The following is an 18,374-nucleotide window of genomic DNA, read 5'->3' as shown; positions in this document are numbered from 1 at the left end:
AGGCACAGAAGTCGAGGCAAAAATGACAGGATGTGATGATCAACTAGGTACACACATCAAGAATTACACTAGATTTCTAGCTTGTTTTACAGGCTGGACAGCAACGCTATTCACCATGGTAAAGAATACTGGGAGACTCTTCAACAAACGGTGCTGGGAAACTGGATAACCACACAAAAAAGAATAAAGCTGTACCGCTCCCTCACAACATATATAAAAATTAACTAAAAATGGATCAAAGAGCTAAATGTAAGCGTTTAAACTATAAAACTCTTAGAAGAAGATATGGGCTTAAATCTTCTTGACCATGGTGTCGTAAGACATGACACCAAAAGTATAAGAAACAAAAGAAAAAAGATTGAACATCATCAAAATTTTAAAATTTTGTGCTGCAAAGGACACCATCAAGAAAAAGACAACCCACAGAGTTGGAGAAAATATTTGTAAGTCATTTATTTGATAAGGGGCTTATACCTACAATGTATAAACTTTTACAAGTCAATAGTAAAAGGGAAAATAACCCAAATAAAAAATGAATACATTCCCACAGAGAAGATATACAAATGAGCAATAGGCATAATAGAAGACCCTCAACGTCATGAAGATAAACACACGTTTAAAGACAGATGGTAACAAGCACTGGTGAGAAGGCAGAGAAACTGGAACCTCTATACACTGTTGGTGAAACTGCTAAAAGGTGCTGCCGCTACAGAAAAGCTCGGCTCAGCTACTACATATCATTATTACGCTATTGTGCAAATATTTCAGCCTAAAAACAATCTGTGAGGGATTTAGTAATGCTTCAATTTTAAGAATTATAAAACACAAGATCGATCACATTAAGTTTAACTGAAGTTAACCATCTTAATTAACCATCTGAAAGCAAACCATTTTAAGAGACAATATGTCTTTCACATGTTTTCACAGGAATGTATTGTCTACAGTCCCAGGTTTCAAGGAAAACTCCCCTGAGCTAAGTCATGAAGAATGGATGCCAGAGAATGGCTAAGATATGCCAAGGGAATGTTCCAAACAAGAGGTGAGCACTACGAAAAGCCATAGCAATGGAAATTTAATTTGTATGTGACCAGACCAATCTGGCTAAAATGAAAGAACTGTTTTATTATGTACTTCTACCTCTACTAAATGACCCACATCTACCCAGACAATAAGACAAGCCATAAAGTTTTTAATTGGATGCATTTAAAAACTGCAGAAACTTTCAGGTATTTAAGATGTGTAAATAATTCAGTTAAATGAGTCCTATATACGTAAGGCTCCGTCACAAACCTACTACATGATGTTCTGCTACAGCAGCCAGGGCAGACTAAGACAGGGCTCTTCTCTTGTTTTAACCCAAGTGTCCAGGGCCCCCATCACTGGGGAGCGGGACTCTGTGAGTCTGGGGTGAAGCCAGAACACTCATTTTTAAAAGCTACCCAGAGTGGGTCTCATGTACAGCCAAAGTGAATAATCACTGGTCTAGAGGATAGGGCTGAAAGGCATAGTTAGATTAAATACAAACAGTAGAATATTTTATTTTTAAAAGGTAAATACCCTCTAAAACGAGCCACCACCAAAAGCTTACACGCCACCCCTGAGGAAAAACTAGTTTTACAAAGTTTGTCACTTCATTCAGCACATGGACAGAAATCTGATTTTTAACAGCAAGGCAGCAAAGGTAGCCCAAATTACCCAACAGAAGTCTAGCTATGTGGGAAAACTGAGAACACCTCATCTCTGCAAAGTTCAGGAGTATTAAAATAAGAGTTATTAAAAGTTTCCAGGTCAACTCTTTGACAATAAATTTTTCCAAGTTTCACTTGCAAGTAATCAGAAAGATCTCTAAAGCCAAAGAAAATCAAGTGTGCCAGGTATTAAACTTGAAAGAACTAGGAGTATAGCATAGGGAACTATATTCAGTATCTTACAGTAACCTATAATGAAAAAGAATACAAAAACAAATACATGTTTGTATATGCATGACTAGGACAGTGTGCTGCACACCAGAAACTGACACGTTGTAACTGACTGTACTTCAATTAAAAAAAAAAAAAAAAAAGGAGCAGGTGCTTGTCCACAGTTCTTTAATAAGCTAAAGCATAGGAAAGCAGGGTTATTATTCTGGGAAGTCTAAGGGTCAAACCATACAATGCCATTATATAAATGTGAAAAAGACACACACAGGCAGAAGAAAACAACAGTGACAAAGCAGTTCCAACAAGACAATACTGATGACAGCAGTTCCAAGAACTGCAGGTTCACTGTGATTTACAGAAGTCAGGCAGACCTGCTCAATTTAAGAGGCAACTGCTTGTTGATTAAAGCCACAAGTGAATGACATTAAATAATTCCATCTAGATGTGCTTATAATTACTGACAAAGACAAGCTTACGGACGTAAAAGACTCCAGGTAGAAGGCAGCATCTGCACTTTTGGTACCTACCTGTGGTCGTATTTGTAGAAAGGCCCATGAGACTATCATTAGAAGCAGTGGTAAATTTTGGTCCCAAAGATAACCAAATGACTCCAAGTTTCTTTAACTGATCTTCTGGTTGAGAACAAAGCAGCCAGTGTTTTCCTAACCCTGTGTAAGTGCATTTATATCCACACCGTACCATACTCAGCTGGGGGTGGGGCAGCGGGGTGGGGATAACAATAGAGTGCAGCGGGTATCACACCCAACATCCCCTTCAAGGTTCCATGGCCCACCCAACTTCAAATACAATAGTTGCTTTTTTGTGTTTTATATTTTAGCTCCAGGGGGAAAAACCCTAGCATTTAAACAAAGAGTTTTACAGCTTTAAAAGGGGGGCTAGGAAAGGGGATGAAACATTCCAGTATAGTGATTCTCGAATTTGCTAGTTTCAGGTCAACTCGACTATAAAAATTTTCCAAGGGGTTCACTTGCAAGTAAACAGAAAGATGCTAATTATCAGAAAGATTACTAGTGAACATCAGAACCACCTGGAAGGCTTGTTAAAATACAGGTTACTGGGCCCTAGCCCCAGAGTTTCTGAATCAGCAGGTCCTGAGTAGGTCCCAAAAAGTATACTTCTAACAAGTTCTCAGAGAATGTTGATGCTGCTGGTCCAGGGACCGTTGCTCTAATAAAGGTCAGACTTGACAGGATCCCAATTTATAATCCCAATTTTATGTCCTGACATCTGTGTGTCTCAGAACACATTACTTAACTTCTCTGTATTCTTTTTCTCAGTGGAAAATCAGGATAATTTTCATTTCAACAAGACCTAAAAGAAACAGCATTTATAAAAGTGTGTGGCACAGTGCCTAGCGTATGGTGGGGACTCAAATACTGGCTCCCTTCCCCTAAGGTAACACTCATGATGTAACATCTGTACATTCCCCTCGCCCCCACTCGAGGTCTTCACAAGAGTACGACCAGTTTCTGTCATAGTCGTACCCTCTGCAAAATTCTTAGTAATACACAGCATCAGAAGTATTATTAGAAAAAAAGAAAATACTGGGATTTTGTCTGAATGGACAATTACAGAGCAACAGAATAGCGTTATCCTGAGACATACCTATACCTTTTAAATGCTCTCTCACTGAACGTACAAAAAGGTGACAGAACTGATCAGAAAATGAGTTTATTTAGTCACCCATGAATTTAGTCTATCTTCTACAAGGACTAGGGAAGTCCATGCATTTCACCTTTGAAAGTGCTGAGATTAAGGTTTCCAATAGCCAGACACCATAGCCATGCAAGCGGGAGAAGTCAGTCTGACCCTGATGAAGCTCTCCAAGGAGAGACTGCTGGCACGGAGCACAGCGGAAGCTGGCAAGGGTCTCCAAGTGGGCAGGTCTTATTAGTAAGTGAGGTGTTTATTAAGAACACAGGTTCTATGAGGTACTGTTGGCAAAAAAGTTAAAGCTGAATCTGACCAGTGATAACTAGGTCTAAAGCAATGGTTCTCAACCCCAACTCTATATTAAAATCACCTAGGGAGCTTTTAAAAATTCCTACAGACAGAACTCCAGATCAAGTAAATCAGAATCCACAGGAATAGTGGGTTCCAAGGATGGGTGGGTACCATGGATAGGTCTTTTTTTTAGATCTTTCGAAGTGATAACATACAGCGAGTGCTCTTAACCCATCCACCAATTTAAAGAAATACAGGAGACAGGGAAGCACATTAAATTACCTCAAAAGAATATACTCAGCAAATTCCAGGCTGTGGGAAATTCTATAGAACAAGCAACCTGATTCTGTCAACAAACTATAAGAAAAGAAAAGAGGATACATTTTAAGACTAAAAGATATTTAAGAGATATGTCAACCAATTACACTGTGTAGGCCTTATTTCAATCCTGATTCAAACAAACTTCCCCCCAAAAAAACCAATCTGAGATCACTGTTGCATTTAACTGTTATCTGTTCAGTCTCCTTAAATATGGAATAGTTCCCCATCCTTTCTGTCTTTCATGACCTTGATGCTTTGGAAAAGTACAAGTAGGTTTTCTGTAGAATATCCCTACTCTACAAACTATAAGTTGGGTTTGTCTGTTTTTTAAAACAGACACAAGGTGATATATTTGGAGGAAAGGGAAATACCACAGAAGTAATGCTGTATTTTCCTCAAAACATATCAAGAGGCATATGATGTTTGTTCAACAGATTCGTCTCCCTAGAAGTCACATGTTGAAACCCTAACCCCCACAATGTGACTGTATTTGAGATAGACCCTTCAAGGAGGCAATTAAGGTTAAATAAAGTCATAAGGGTGGGGCCCTAATCCAAAAGGACTGGTGTCCTTCTTAAAAGACGAGAAAGACCAGAAGCAGGTGCACACAGAGAAGGGTCATATGAGGAAACAGTGAGAAAGCAGCTGCCTGCCGCCAAGAGAACCCAACCCTGCCAACACCTAGATTTTAGACTTCGTCTCTAGAACCATGAGAAAATACATTTCTGTAAAGTCAGCTAGTCTATGGTATTGTTTTAGCAGCCGAAGCTGAGTAATAGAGTGCTGTCTGTCCCATTAACAGTGATGCTAATTTTGATCACCTGGCTAAAGTGGTATCTGCATGATTTTCTCACTATTAAGTTACTATTTTCCCTTTATATACAGTCAGTGTCTTGTAGGGGGAGATTTTGAAACCAAGTAAAATATCCTGTACCTTACACTTTTGCTGGCTATGTAACTCTTGCCTGAAACATTGAAACATTACTGTGGTGGCTACCACATTTTCTAATTTCATCATTTTGTCTGTATGTATTAAGTGGAATCCTACTGTAAGGAAGAACTTTCCCTTCTTTCCCATTTATGTGTGTGTGTGTTTTCATTTTTTGTATCACAGATTCTGTGGGTTATAAATCCATTATTACTCATTTTGTTGCTCAAATTGTCCTAGTTGTGGCCAGTGGAGAGCCTTGAACAGGCTGTCTCCTATGTCCTTTTGACATGTTCTCACCAGTTTTTGAGTACTTCCTTAATTTCTGGCACCAAAAGATGTTGCAAGCTTATCTTTGTATTTCCCCTGCCCTCTCATCAGAATTAGCCATTTCTCCAGAACCTTAGTTCCTTTCATTGACAAATATTATTCAGAAGTGTCATGGCTCTAAGGCCTTCACACCAGACTGAGTTAAGGAATATATAAGAATATATACGTATATTATATATATATATATATATATATATATATACACACACACAAACACATATCTATATTTTATACCTACCTGTAAAAATGTTAAAAACCGTGAGTCCACACTGAAGCTGCCAATGCCAATCTAACTCTACAGAAGTTCATTCAGCCTTTTCCCTTTCTTTATCTGTAACACTTTTCTCTTACAGTGAAAAACCTGACTTTCATTATCATTGTATATATTTATTTGCTGTAACGTAGAATACACAGAGTAGTTTTAGAGTATGAACCACACCAGTGTGAAGCAAAAACAAAATCTACCTAGAGTACAGTATCTGTGTACAGTTCTTTCTGTCTTTAGTCTTAGGTCTGTTTAGTTATTTTGTCAATAGCCTTTTATAGTCAAAATCCTACATTCCTAAATTACTTAGATTATTTCTTCCCATGCCTACCCTTCAATATGGTTATGTCATTCATTTGAAATACAGTTAGGTTCACTTGTTTCTGTTTGCATTATTCCATTTGGGATTTGGGGATTATTTTTTTTACCCCGTCCTCTCCCCCATCCTTGTTAATTCTGTTTGAGTATATGAGACATTAACTTCATTCTAATAGTTAAAGCTACTCAAAACAAGTAACATCAGAGATGGGTCAAGCCCTCCCCATTCTTTCAACCTCCCCCTACCCCACCCTCTTTATATAGCCCATCCAGTTGCTAGTGTACCTTTCCTGCGTTTCCTTCTGCTCAAATGAGCATACGCATGTGTATTTTCTTTTTTCCTTTTTTTTTTTTTGTTTAGAGTAACATAGCCTACAGATACTTTCTCACATAATTGAGAATTGGTCCTCACCTGTTCAGAGTTTGGTGCTGATATCTTCCTCATTCTTTTTATGGCTGTATAGCATTCTGTTATATACATATACAACACCAACACCACAGTTTATTCGACCACTCTATGTAAGAGACTGCAAAAACTGGCCCATCAATAACCCTGCATATGGAGTTTCGTATTTTTGAAGCTGTGCCTTCAGGGAAAATTCCTACAACTGAAACTGACAGGTCAAAAGGCAAATGCACATGCAGGGCTGTGCTGGATACCACCAAATTCTCAAAAAGGGCTGGACCGGTTTACCTCACCAGGAGTGGATGTGTCTGCTTCCTCAAGGCCTCACCAGCAGGACCGACTGCTATACTTTAATTTCTGTCTACTAAAAATTGCATCTAGGTGTATTTTAATTTCCACTTCTCTAATGATGAGTTTGAAATCGTTTCCTGTGTTTAGGGACCATTTTGATATTTTGGGGGTGGTCATCTTTAATGTATTTTGATCATTTTTCTGTCAGGTTACTGCAATTTACTTTCTCAGTTTTTAAGAGTTATTTACATATTAGAGATCTTGGTCCTTTCTTTACCTTGGTATGTTACAGATATTTTCTTCTAGTCTGTCCGCTGTCTTGACTGTATGGTTTTTGCCATGCAAAAAAAAAATTGTTTTTATGTAATAAAATTTATCAATCTTGTCTCTGTATTCTGAATCATTCTTGAAGACTCAATATTAAGAATATAGTTTAAGAGCTAAAAATGCCCAGTTCCATGAACTATCTACTACTCAATAACTAAGGGCATGATGACTAAATATTGCACAAGGTAGGACTTAGAAAATAAGTTCCACCAAACTTCACAACAGAGAATCTTTGAAGGTAAACATCTTAGCCACAGCTACAAAATTCAGTGATGTAACCCTACCTCACACAATACGCAAGTAATAGCTCAAAATGGATTGACTACATAAATATAAACACTAAAAGCATAAAACTCTTAGAAGAAAACACAAGGATAAATCTTTATGACCTTGGATTCTTGACAGTGGATTCTTAAATATGACACCAAAAGCACAAAAAACAAAAAGAGAAAAAATAGATCAACTGGACTCCATCAAATCTTAAAACTTGTGCATCAGAAGACATTAACAAACAAGTGAAAAGAAAACCTACAGAATGGGAGAAATTATTAGATTATTTATCAGTAAGGGTTTAATATCCAGAATATATAAAGAACTCCTCAAACTCAACAACAACAACAACAACAACAACAACAACAGCAGCAACAACAACAACAACAACAAAATCCAATGGTTTAGAAAATGGTCAAAGGACCAGGACAGACATTTCTCCATTTGTATATTTACAAATGGTTAATAAGCACAGGAAAAGATGTTTAACATCATTAGTCACAAGGGAAATGCAAATCAAATCATAATGACTACTACTTCATATATACTAGGGTGGCCAGAATTTTTTAAATTAAAAAAAGAAAAAACAGAAAATACGAAGTGCTGGTGAGGATACAGAGAAACTGAAACTTTTGTATGTTGCTGGTGGGAATGTAAAATGGTGCAGCTACTATGGAAAACAGTTTGGTGGTTCCTCAAAAAGCTAAACATAAAATAATATGATCCAGTAATTCTACTATGAGGCAGACATTTGGCAGAGAATCTGTATGATTTTTTTAATACATTTAAAAATAGAGGTTCAGACATTTGTATGCCAATGTCCAATGCAGTATTATTTACATCAGCAAAAAGGTGGAAACAACCCAAGTACCCATCCACAAATAAATGGATAAACAAAATACGGCATATAAAAATACAATGGATTATCATTCAACCACAAAAAGAAATGAAGTTCTGACACATACACAGCAAGGATGAACAGTGAAAACGTGCCAAGTGAAATAAGCCAGAAAACAAAAGACAAATGATTTGGCAAATTTGTTCACTTCTTTTTTTTTTCCTTCCAGTTTTATTGAGGTATGACTGACATACAGCACCATGTACATTTTTTTTTTGGCAGAGGGACTAGGCTTTTTTTTTTTTTTTAATGGAGGTACTGGGGATTGAACCCAGGACCTTGGGCTTGCTAGGCATGCACTTTACTGCTGACCTATACCCTCCCCCAAATGTAGTTCATATCTTAAAGCAGAATGATATGCAGGGGTAAAGAACAGGATCACTGACACTTTTTAAGTTTACCTATATTTGCCATATTACCTCCAACTTGCCAAAAACTCCAATAACACACACTTCTTTAAGAACAAAGTCTTTCTTACAGTGCTTTATAAGGTAAATTTATAGTCTTTTCCTGCAACAGTGCCATTAAAAAATCATAGATTTTCTTGCCAAATATCATCCATTTGATCCCAAGTTTTAGTAGTTTTTTTTAAGTGTCCAATAGAATTAAATAAAAGCAGAAGTGTTTCATTTTAATTTTCCACACACAGTACTCTTTAAGCAAGATTCAAAAATTGACTCTGGCATTCATTCCTAACTGTTGTCTGATGAATACAATTGTAAACCATCTGTAATCCGACCGAGACTAAAGTCTTACATAAAATGAACAAACCAATCCAAAAAAACTCACATTTTAAATCTGCTGTCTAAATACAAAAAACAAACAAAAAACAAAACAAAAAAGCCCTTTTACTAAGTAGTTTGGTTTATTCTTTGCAGAATTCACTACTCAGTACTTTGTTTCTGCTAACCAGTGACCTTAGCTGCTTCCAAAGATACCATTAGGGATCGAATCCCTAATCAGAACTCACTAACAAGAGTCGTGTTTAGAAAAACCAATCCCCAACATGAGTAAAAAGAGCAGGCAAGAAAACACCACTTTTGCACACGGACAACAGGAAGATAAGAGAATTGAGGGATCAAGTGACATAGAAGTTAACACACCACAGATTCTTCATCAGCCACGCGACTTAAATTCTGCTGCACTGCTATCAGCTGTTTCTTTTCCAAGCCAAAGTAATACACGATGGTTTTGAAAAGCAAAAAAAAAAAAAAAAAAAAAAGAATAAAAATACAAATCTAGGCTTTGATTAACTCTATTAAATACTCACATTCTAACTTCCAAGGAAATCATAGTTCCTCCCTCACTTTAAACACTCACAACCCGTGAGTATCTCTAAAAGGAATGTTACCTAATAGGAGACTATAAGAATCCTATAGCTGTATTTAAATATTTCATTGCTTGACACAAATAAGTTTCTTTATGTGTCCTAATAATACTGCTCTATTAAAAAATTATTTATTCCCTATTATTAGTAAGATATATAACGGATTTATTTAGTGACAACTAAATCTGGACTGACTCAGGAAGCCACTGAGATGGCTACCAAAATTTAAGTCCATAACCACATCATGGTAAGTGGCCTATGCAGGGAAAGAAGTCTGTCACTTAGTCCCACTGCCTGAAATGCCTGCAGCTTATCTCTAGACAAGAGGGACCAGGCCCAGCCTTCATGCTCCACACCCTGCTAAGCATCAGACCTCATTCATTCCCCGGGACTTCTCTTGACTTCCCCTCCCAACTCTGAACTAATTTGCTCACCCCCTAGGATCCCACTTAGCTATCGCAGCTCATCCAAATATGTCCTTATCCCTCCACTACAACGTAAATTCAACGGCTACAAGACCCGTGGGTCACACAAACCAGCACTGGCCATACCTGGCACACGTCTGGTTCTCAGTAACTGTTAAAAGGACAAATGCATAAGTCAGCAGACTTCTTTCCTAACCATTTCACCTAACACTATGTCCCTAAACAAAAATTGTATACTCTTATAATTAAGAATTAATCAATTCCAATAAATTCATACTTAAACTTTCTCCTTCCTGATCTACACTGGGGGGAAAACCCTCTTGTCATCCAAAGTAACTAAAGAGTCAAAGGAAGATTCAGTGATCCAACTGCTTTCACTTAAATGTTAATGATCTATTTTCTCTGTATTATAAATAGCTGCGGAATATGTGGATGGTTCTTACATTTGTTTATGAATAATTGGGCTTCTTTCTATTGAAATGAGTATTCCATATTGAAAATATGCCCTGGAGAAGGTAAGAGGTGAAAGTGCAATCAAAAGTCTCCTGCTACTCACTACTCAACATCTATCTGCGTAACATGTATCTTATATCACTTCACCAGCAACTCACATGTATATTTTTAATTCCTTGCTTCAATCTTCAGTTCTTGTTGTGGTATATTTATACAATGGAATACTACTCTGCCATAAAACAGAATAAACTAATGTCATTTGCAGCAACATGGATGGACCTGGAGATCGTCATTCTAAGTGAAGTAAGCCAGAAAGAGAAAGAAAAATACCATATGAGATTGCTCGTATGTGGAATCAGAAAAAAAAAAAAGGACACTATGAACTCATCTACAAAACATAAATAGACTCTCAGACATAGTAAACAATCTTATGGTTACCGGGGAAAGGGGGTGGGAGGAGATAAATTTAGGAGTTTGATATTTACAAATGTTAGCCACTATATACAAAAACAGATTTTAAAAAAGTTTCTTCTGTATAGTACAGGGAACTATGCTCAATATCTTGTAATAACCTTTAATGGAAAAAATATGAAAACAAATATATGTATGTATATGCAAGACTGGGACATTGTGCTGTACACCAGAGATTGACACATTTAATTGACTGTACTTCAATAAAAAAGAGAAAAAAAAAATCTTCAACTGTTTCATTAAGGTATAATTAAAGACAGTCCAAAATAATACCACTGAATCCAAAATGGCAAAAAGTAACTTGGCATGAATCAGTAATCTGAATGAATTTTTAGTTGTAGACCATATGGCTTTAGCCTTAAACTGTAAAGAACAAACACTTCTAGTTACAAGACTTTCACAGTGCACTTTCCCTTTGAAAAATGAATTATTTGTCCTTAAAAGATCTGAAAGAAATATGGTGTTTTTATTATTTTGAAGCTTTGAGTTAAAAAACAGTCTAAAATTCCTGATTCAGCATAGTATTAGTTTATACATGTATAACAGAAGAAGAGGTATAACAGAAAAAGAACTGGTAGTAGTAAGAGTAAGAAGATACAAAACATTAAAAGAAACCAGAAAGAAATCCTGGAGCTGAAAAGTACAATAACTGAAATTTAAGAAGTCATTAAGGGGACTCAAAGGCTGATTTGAACTGGCAGAAGAAGCCAGCAAACTTGAAGATGTAACAATGGAAATTTAAATCTGAGGAACAGAAAGAAAAAAGATTGAAGTGAACAGAGCATCAAGGACCTGTGAGACACCAACAAGTAAATCAACATATGCATTATGGGAGCCCCAGAAGGAAAAGAGAGAGAGAAAGGGACAGGGAGAATATCTGAAGACATAATGGCCCAAAACTTCCCAAATTTGATTAAATACATCAATACAAATGACCTCCAAGTAGGATGAACTGAAAGAGACCCACACCAAGACACACTGTAAGCAAAAGACAACACAAAGAGAGAATCTCGAAAGGAGCAAGAGAGAAGGGATTCATCACACACAAGGGATCATCAATAATACAGTCATATTTCTCATCAGAAACTACAAAGGCCAGAAGAAAAGTAGACTGATATATTAAAAGTGCTAAAAGAAAAAAAATCAATGAAGAATTCTGTACCTGGAAAGATGTCTTTAAAAATTGAAGGATAAATTAAGACCCACCTAGATAAACAAGTTGAGGGAGTTCATTACCAGTAGACTTGCCCTGTAAGAAATGCTAGAGTCCTATAGATTGAAATTAAACACTAGACAGTAACCTGAAGCCATATAAAAATAAAGATCTCGGTCAAGGTAAACACATAGAAAATTATAAAACCTGCGACTGCTGTAACTTTGGTTTATAATTCCATTTTTGTTTTCTACATGATTGAGGGCACTAACAAACTTTTTAAAGCAATTATTAGTGTAAAAGCTAGTGTTATTACAATTTTGGTTTGTAACTTCACATTTTGTTTTGTACATGGTTTAAGACACTAATATATTTTTTAATTAGGTTCCTGAACACACAATGTAAAAAAATTTACCTCGAATACATCTACAACTGAAAGGAGGGTGGAGATGTAAAGAAGCAGTTTGTATATGTCACTGAAGATAAACTGGTATAAATCCAAACTACAGTGTTGTGACTTTAGAATATTATATGCAATGTTCATGGTAGCCACAAAGAAAATGGTTAAAGAATATACACAAAAAGCAGTAGGATAGGAACTTAAATGTTTCACTACAAAAAAAAAAATCAACAGAGGCAGTAGTGCAGGAAATAAGGGACAAAAAGTTATACGGCATATAGAAAACAAACAGGAAAATAACAGAGGTCTCTCCTTATCAGTCAGCCATAAAAAGGAAGGAAATTCTGAGGTATGCTGCAATATAATATACATTATGCTAAGTGGAGTAAGCCAGTCACGATAAATGATTCCACTTACATGCTGTACCTAAAATAAGCAAATTCAGAGACAGAAAGTACATTAGAGGCTACCAGAGGCTGGAAGGAGTGGGGAACAGGAATACGAAGCATCAGTTGTGGGTGGGAAAATTCTGGAAACAGACAGTGGTGATGGTTGCACTACATTACAAGTGTACTTAATGCCACTGAATTGTACACTTAAAATGGTTAAAATAGCAAATTTTGTTATACTTATCTTACAATTTAAAAAAAGATGTAATATAAAAAACCATTGACTTGAACACTTTAAATAGATTAATTTGTACCTGAATTTATAGCTCACTAAAGCTGTTTAAAAAAGAAACCTAAGAACAAAGCTTCTTTTTAACTAAAAACAACCTTGGTGCAAAGAAGCTTCTCATCCTCCCCACCCCAATACACACCCAAAAAATCCTGAACAGATACAGAGATAATTTTTGAAAATTACGGAAAAAGAAAACAATGACAATTTAAAACCAATGTGTATCTGAGAATTTCTCACAAGGCAGAGTACTAAGATTATACAGTCTTCTGATGCCAAAAAACGTTATCGAAATTGTCACATGACAAAAACAGGAAACACACGGGCTAACTTGGGCAGGTTTCTGGCTAGGTGAGCCAAAAGTATTAATAACTCAGTGCCCCTAGGTGTGCCATGAGGCCCTATCCTGTTCAACAGTCTATCAACAACTCAAAATACCTAAACAACACACTTATCCAAGATGGTATCAACTCAAAGCTGGAGAAGGGCGGCTACCTTGCCTCATAATTCAGACAAGTTTATCAGCTACTCTTACATTTATAAATGCATATATATATAAACACTTAATAGAGATAAATACAAAAACCAAAACTCAAAAGCTATCTACTAAAGCATCAGATGCTAAGGCTCTATACTGCTAAAAAAAGGTAAACAATATTTTAAATTGTATTATGAGAAATGCAACTTTTAAACCAAGAGAGTAATGGCCCCAGAGTACTATATGACCCAACCACACCCTGAGGATTCTATATTCAGTTTAGAGCATCATTAGGGCCTGTCCCCAAGTGTGGCATGATATGGTAACATTTCTGGAAATGAGGTCTTAAGAAGATTAGTGGAATAAAGTAGGAATACTTGGTCTAGGGAGGAGAATTATGAAGGGTAGTGCATGAGCATTAATTGGATTTCAATAAAAGTTTCTAAATAAATAAAGGATATGACAGCACCTCCAAATATTTTAAGGCTGGTAAAGGAAATGCGCCAATCTGCTGAGATTAAGGACAGAACTAGCCTCAACAGACAGAAGTGTAGTTTTCAATCACCAAAAATGTTCTAGAAGTGAATACTGGTGATTTTATATCAGTTGGGAAGTTGATTCCCTCGAACTCTAAGATTCTATGGTTTGGCAAAGTGCAGGGAGATACCATTGCCTCCTTATTGCCTGTGGTACTAAGGTTTCTGACAATGAATTAGTAACCTTAACTAAGGAAGACACTCTGAAATGCTTACTTTCCACACTGAAATTTGAAGTTCCAGAACATGGACCCAAAGAACAATGGCACAATCAGGCTCCAATGTAGACCAACACTTAAATATTCTTCATTTGACAAATTAAAAACTAGCACAACCACAAATCCTATTTTTCTCCCATAGTTGCAGTACTTGGGAATAAAACAGTAGCCTGTAAATACTATTAAATATTTGTATCCAAGAGCTAATTCTAATCCATTTTCATTAAGAGCAATACAAATCACACACACACACACACACACAAAAACCCACTCACTCTGCAAACCAACAGGGATCTTACACAAAATAATCAACCTGACAGGAAAAAAAAAAAAAACCTCTCACTCCTAAAGGAGCATAATCTCTTAATTACACTAAGACATTTCCAATGATTTTTTGAAAAATAAAAACCTGCTCATTGTTTTTAAAGAGTCAGGTAATAAGAAAGTTTTCAATGTAACAAATGCATCTCCCCAGTTGGACTGCCCAGAGGTAGCCTCTGTTAATTAACTCTTTGTGTACACTGCCAGCCATTTTCTATGCAAATATGTTATGACTTTCTGTTGTGTTTCTGCTTTGTTTTAACTATAAATGGAATCACATAACTACAACTTGCTTTTTTCACTCAATACATTTTGGACCTCTATTTCACCACACATACTGATCTGTCCTGTTTTTTTTAATGGCTCACAAAGCATTTCATTATACGGTAGTACCCTAGTTTAGCCCTCTCGATGACAGACACTTAGGTTATTCCCATCTTCTGCTATTACAAATGCTGCAATTACATTTATGTTATAAACAAAAACATCTTTATATAAATCTTTTTGTATGCTTACGCAAGTACAGATACAAGATATAATCCTGGCTGTGGAAATGTTGAGTGTATTTTTCATTCTGACAGCTATCACTAAATTGCTCTTCAAAGGAACCAAGTCAAATGAACACCCAACAACAGTCAGGAGATTCTCTCTTCTCTGCAATCTAGCCAAGGTTAAGCATAATCAAATTTTTTAATTTTTGTCAATTTGATGAGTAGAAGGTGTTATTTTAATTCACATTTCTTCATTACTGAGGTCGAACACCTTTCCATCTATCTTTGGGCCTTCTGCAACCTTTTTCAATGAAATGCTTGCTCATGTCCTTTGGCTGTTTTCCCCTACAAGATACTGGCTATTTCTTATAGATTTAAAGAGTATTCTGTCGCAAAGTAGCCTTTAGTCATTTGTTTCAAGTGTTTTTATCATTGGCTTCCAGTTTGTCTACTGACTTTTTGTTTCTTTTTAAAATCTTGTATGATCAGCATTTAAATCCTTTGCATTATGGTTTTGGGGTTTTATCTCATGCTTAGTTTTTTTAAAAAGCCTTTCTCATTCCATTTATATTTTTTTACCAAAAGTTAGCTAACTGTCCCTAAACCATTTATTGAGTAATACAGGTTTTACTCCACTAAGTTAATCTCTGGAGAGGAGGGCAAAAAAGGGAGGAATAAGATGTTACTAATTTAAACTCTTAACTAGAATAAAATGATACCCAAATGTTCAAAAAGACCTTATGTTTTTACCTAAGTAAGAACATTACAACCTCAAAGTAAAGGACAATTCAATATAATGCCTGTGAAAATTCCAACTGTCTTTTTTACAGAAATGGACAAACTGATTCCAAAATTCATATGCGACTGCAAGGGACTCAGCATAGACAAAACAACCCTAGTATCCAGAATACTGAAATAAACAACAATACAAAACCAAATAACAAAATTATGTAAGGGGCAAAGGATCTGAATAAACATTTCTCCAAAGATAATGCAAATAGCAAAAAGCACATGTAAAGATGTTTGGTATCATAAATGATTGGGAAGTACAGATCAAAGCCACAACATGACACCACTTCATACCCCACAAGATGGCAATTAAAAAGAAAGAAAATAGCAAGTGCTGGAGAAGATGTGGAGAAATTAGTCAGAACCCTCATATACTACTGATGGGAATAAAAAAATGATACAAACTCTGTAGGGATTCCTCAATATATTAAACACAGAATCACCATATAACCCAGCACTCCTACTCCTATGCACACACACAAAAGAACTGAAAATACATATTCATGCAGAAACTTATACAAGACTGTTCCCAGTATTATTATTTATATTAGCCAGGAAAGTAGAAACAACCCAACTATTCATGAACTGACAAATGGATAAATAAAATGTGGTATATCCATACAACAGAGTATCATTTAACCAAAAAAAAAGAATGAAATGATACATGCTATGACATGGCTAAATGCTGGAAACATGCTAAAATGAGAAGTAAGGCGCAAAAGGTCACATATTATATAAATCCATTTAGATGAAATATTCAGAACAGGCAAATTTAGAGACAAAAAGTGGATTAGTAGTTGCCAGGGGTTGGGGAAAGGAGAACAGGAAGTAATTGCTAAGGGCTAAGAGGTTTCTTTCTGGGGTGACAGAAATGTTCTGGAATTAAATCAACAAATACACTAAAAAAACACTGAACTGTGTACTTTAAGATGGAGAATTTTACAACATGTGAATTACACTTCAAAAAATAATAAAGCAGTAAAGGACAAGATCTGCAAAATAGTTTGTCATGATTTACTCCAACAGTAAGAGAACTAGTATTCAGTCTGTAGGTGATGTTGAGTCTAAAACTACGCATCTAGAATAAAGGAGGACAACTGGGTGATGGATTTCACACACTTAAAGCTATGGGACCGTAGCTTTCCGGAGTGGAGAAGATGGAGACGTGAGAGCTGTAACTAAGGAACTAGATGAGCAAGCCAGAGAGAGCGACCTCCAGGGCACAGCTCCTTTCTCATGTAAACTGCTGTGAGCCAAAGCAAGCTGCACTGTACCTCACTGTAAGCAAAGCCAGTCCTTTGAAGAAAAGACTTCATTACAGATAAATAGAGGAGGGATACGATCACCACTTACTTCAAAAGGTTTAAAAGATTAAAAATCAAACAGGATGTGCAAAGAACGTAAAATAGAACACAAACAGTTAATAAGTAACATACATAACCAGACACAAGTAGGGAGGGAAGAGACAAACTAGCCTAAGTAACTTGGAAGACAGATTTAGACTGTGTACCGTAAAGTTAAAGCCAAATACTGTACTTCAGGTGAAAAATGTGTTCCCAGAAGTCAGCAACATGGCAGAGTGAAAAGCCACCTGTCTCTAACTACTATATATAAAATAGATAAACAACAAGTTTATACTGTATAGCACAGGGAACTATATTCAATTATCTTGTAGTAACTTCTGGTAAAAAAAATATGAAAATGAATATATGTATGTTCCTGTATGACTAAAGTATTGTGCTGTACACCAGAAATTGACACACTGTAAACTAACTATACTTCAATAAAAATACTTAAAAAAAAAAAAAAAAAAAGAAAAGCTGCCTGTCTTTCCACTTCAGTCTACAACCAATAAAGGATCCACGATGCAACAAAAGATGCCTCGGCCCAACACACCAGGACACCAGAGAATTCCATGCATCAGCACATCTAAAGGTGAGTGGACTGGAACACAGAGAGGTCCCCACCTCAGCAGCCAAGCCCTCAGCCCCGGAGAACCCAGGAGTAGCAGGGGAGGCGGTACACATGATTCCAGCCCCTTGGCACAGCAGGCCCTAGGGCCACAGGTTAACTGGGCAGCAGGGGCAGTGGGGCCTGGAACCCCACAGCTCCAGCCACTGAGGCACCTCTGACTCCATCCCACCCTACCCTCAGCAGTGGAGCTCTTGAACCTTACAACACCGGACACAGCAGAGGCATGTGTGCAACCCCAACTCCCCCAACAACCCCCGTTTTCCATTCCATAGCAATGAAGCCTGCAACTCAGGGGATCCCGGATGCAAAGGAAGAGCCCACCATCTGGGTGCATCAGGCAGCAACACTACCAGAAGCAAGGAGCCAACGACTCTGGAGGCACAAGAAGCAGTAACAAAAGCACTGGAGCCATGCCTCTGACA

General features: G+C 36.7%; 1 protein-coding gene and 1 long non-coding RNA gene across 6 annotated transcripts in view; one reads left to right on the top strand and one right to left on the bottom strand.

Moving 5' to 3' along the window:
- ATP2C1 (ATPase secretory pathway Ca2+ transporting 1) overlaps positions 1 to 18,374 on the bottom strand; it is a 123,890-nt gene that overhangs the window by 74,841 nt on the left and 30,675 nt on the right. The gene's annotated exons all lie outside the window — the stretch shown is intronic.
- LOC116666485 lies at positions 4,841 to 18,273 on the top strand. Its single transcript, XR_004323374.1, has 3 exons — positions 4,841 to 5,569; positions 6,252 to 6,257; positions 18,263 to 18,273. It is a non-coding gene; the product is annotated as an uncharacterized LOC116666485 (long non-coding RNA).

This window comes from Camelus ferus, chromosome 1 (assembly GCF_009834535.1).
Source record: "Camelus ferus isolate YT-003-E chromosome 1, BCGSAC_Cfer_1.0, whole genome shotgun sequence".
NCBI classification, from domain to species: domain Eukaryota; kingdom Metazoa; phylum Chordata; class Mammalia; order Artiodactyla; family Camelidae; genus Camelus; species Camelus ferus.
Note: the sequence above shows the minus strand (reverse complement) of the source record. Positions and strands in the feature narration are given on the sequence as shown.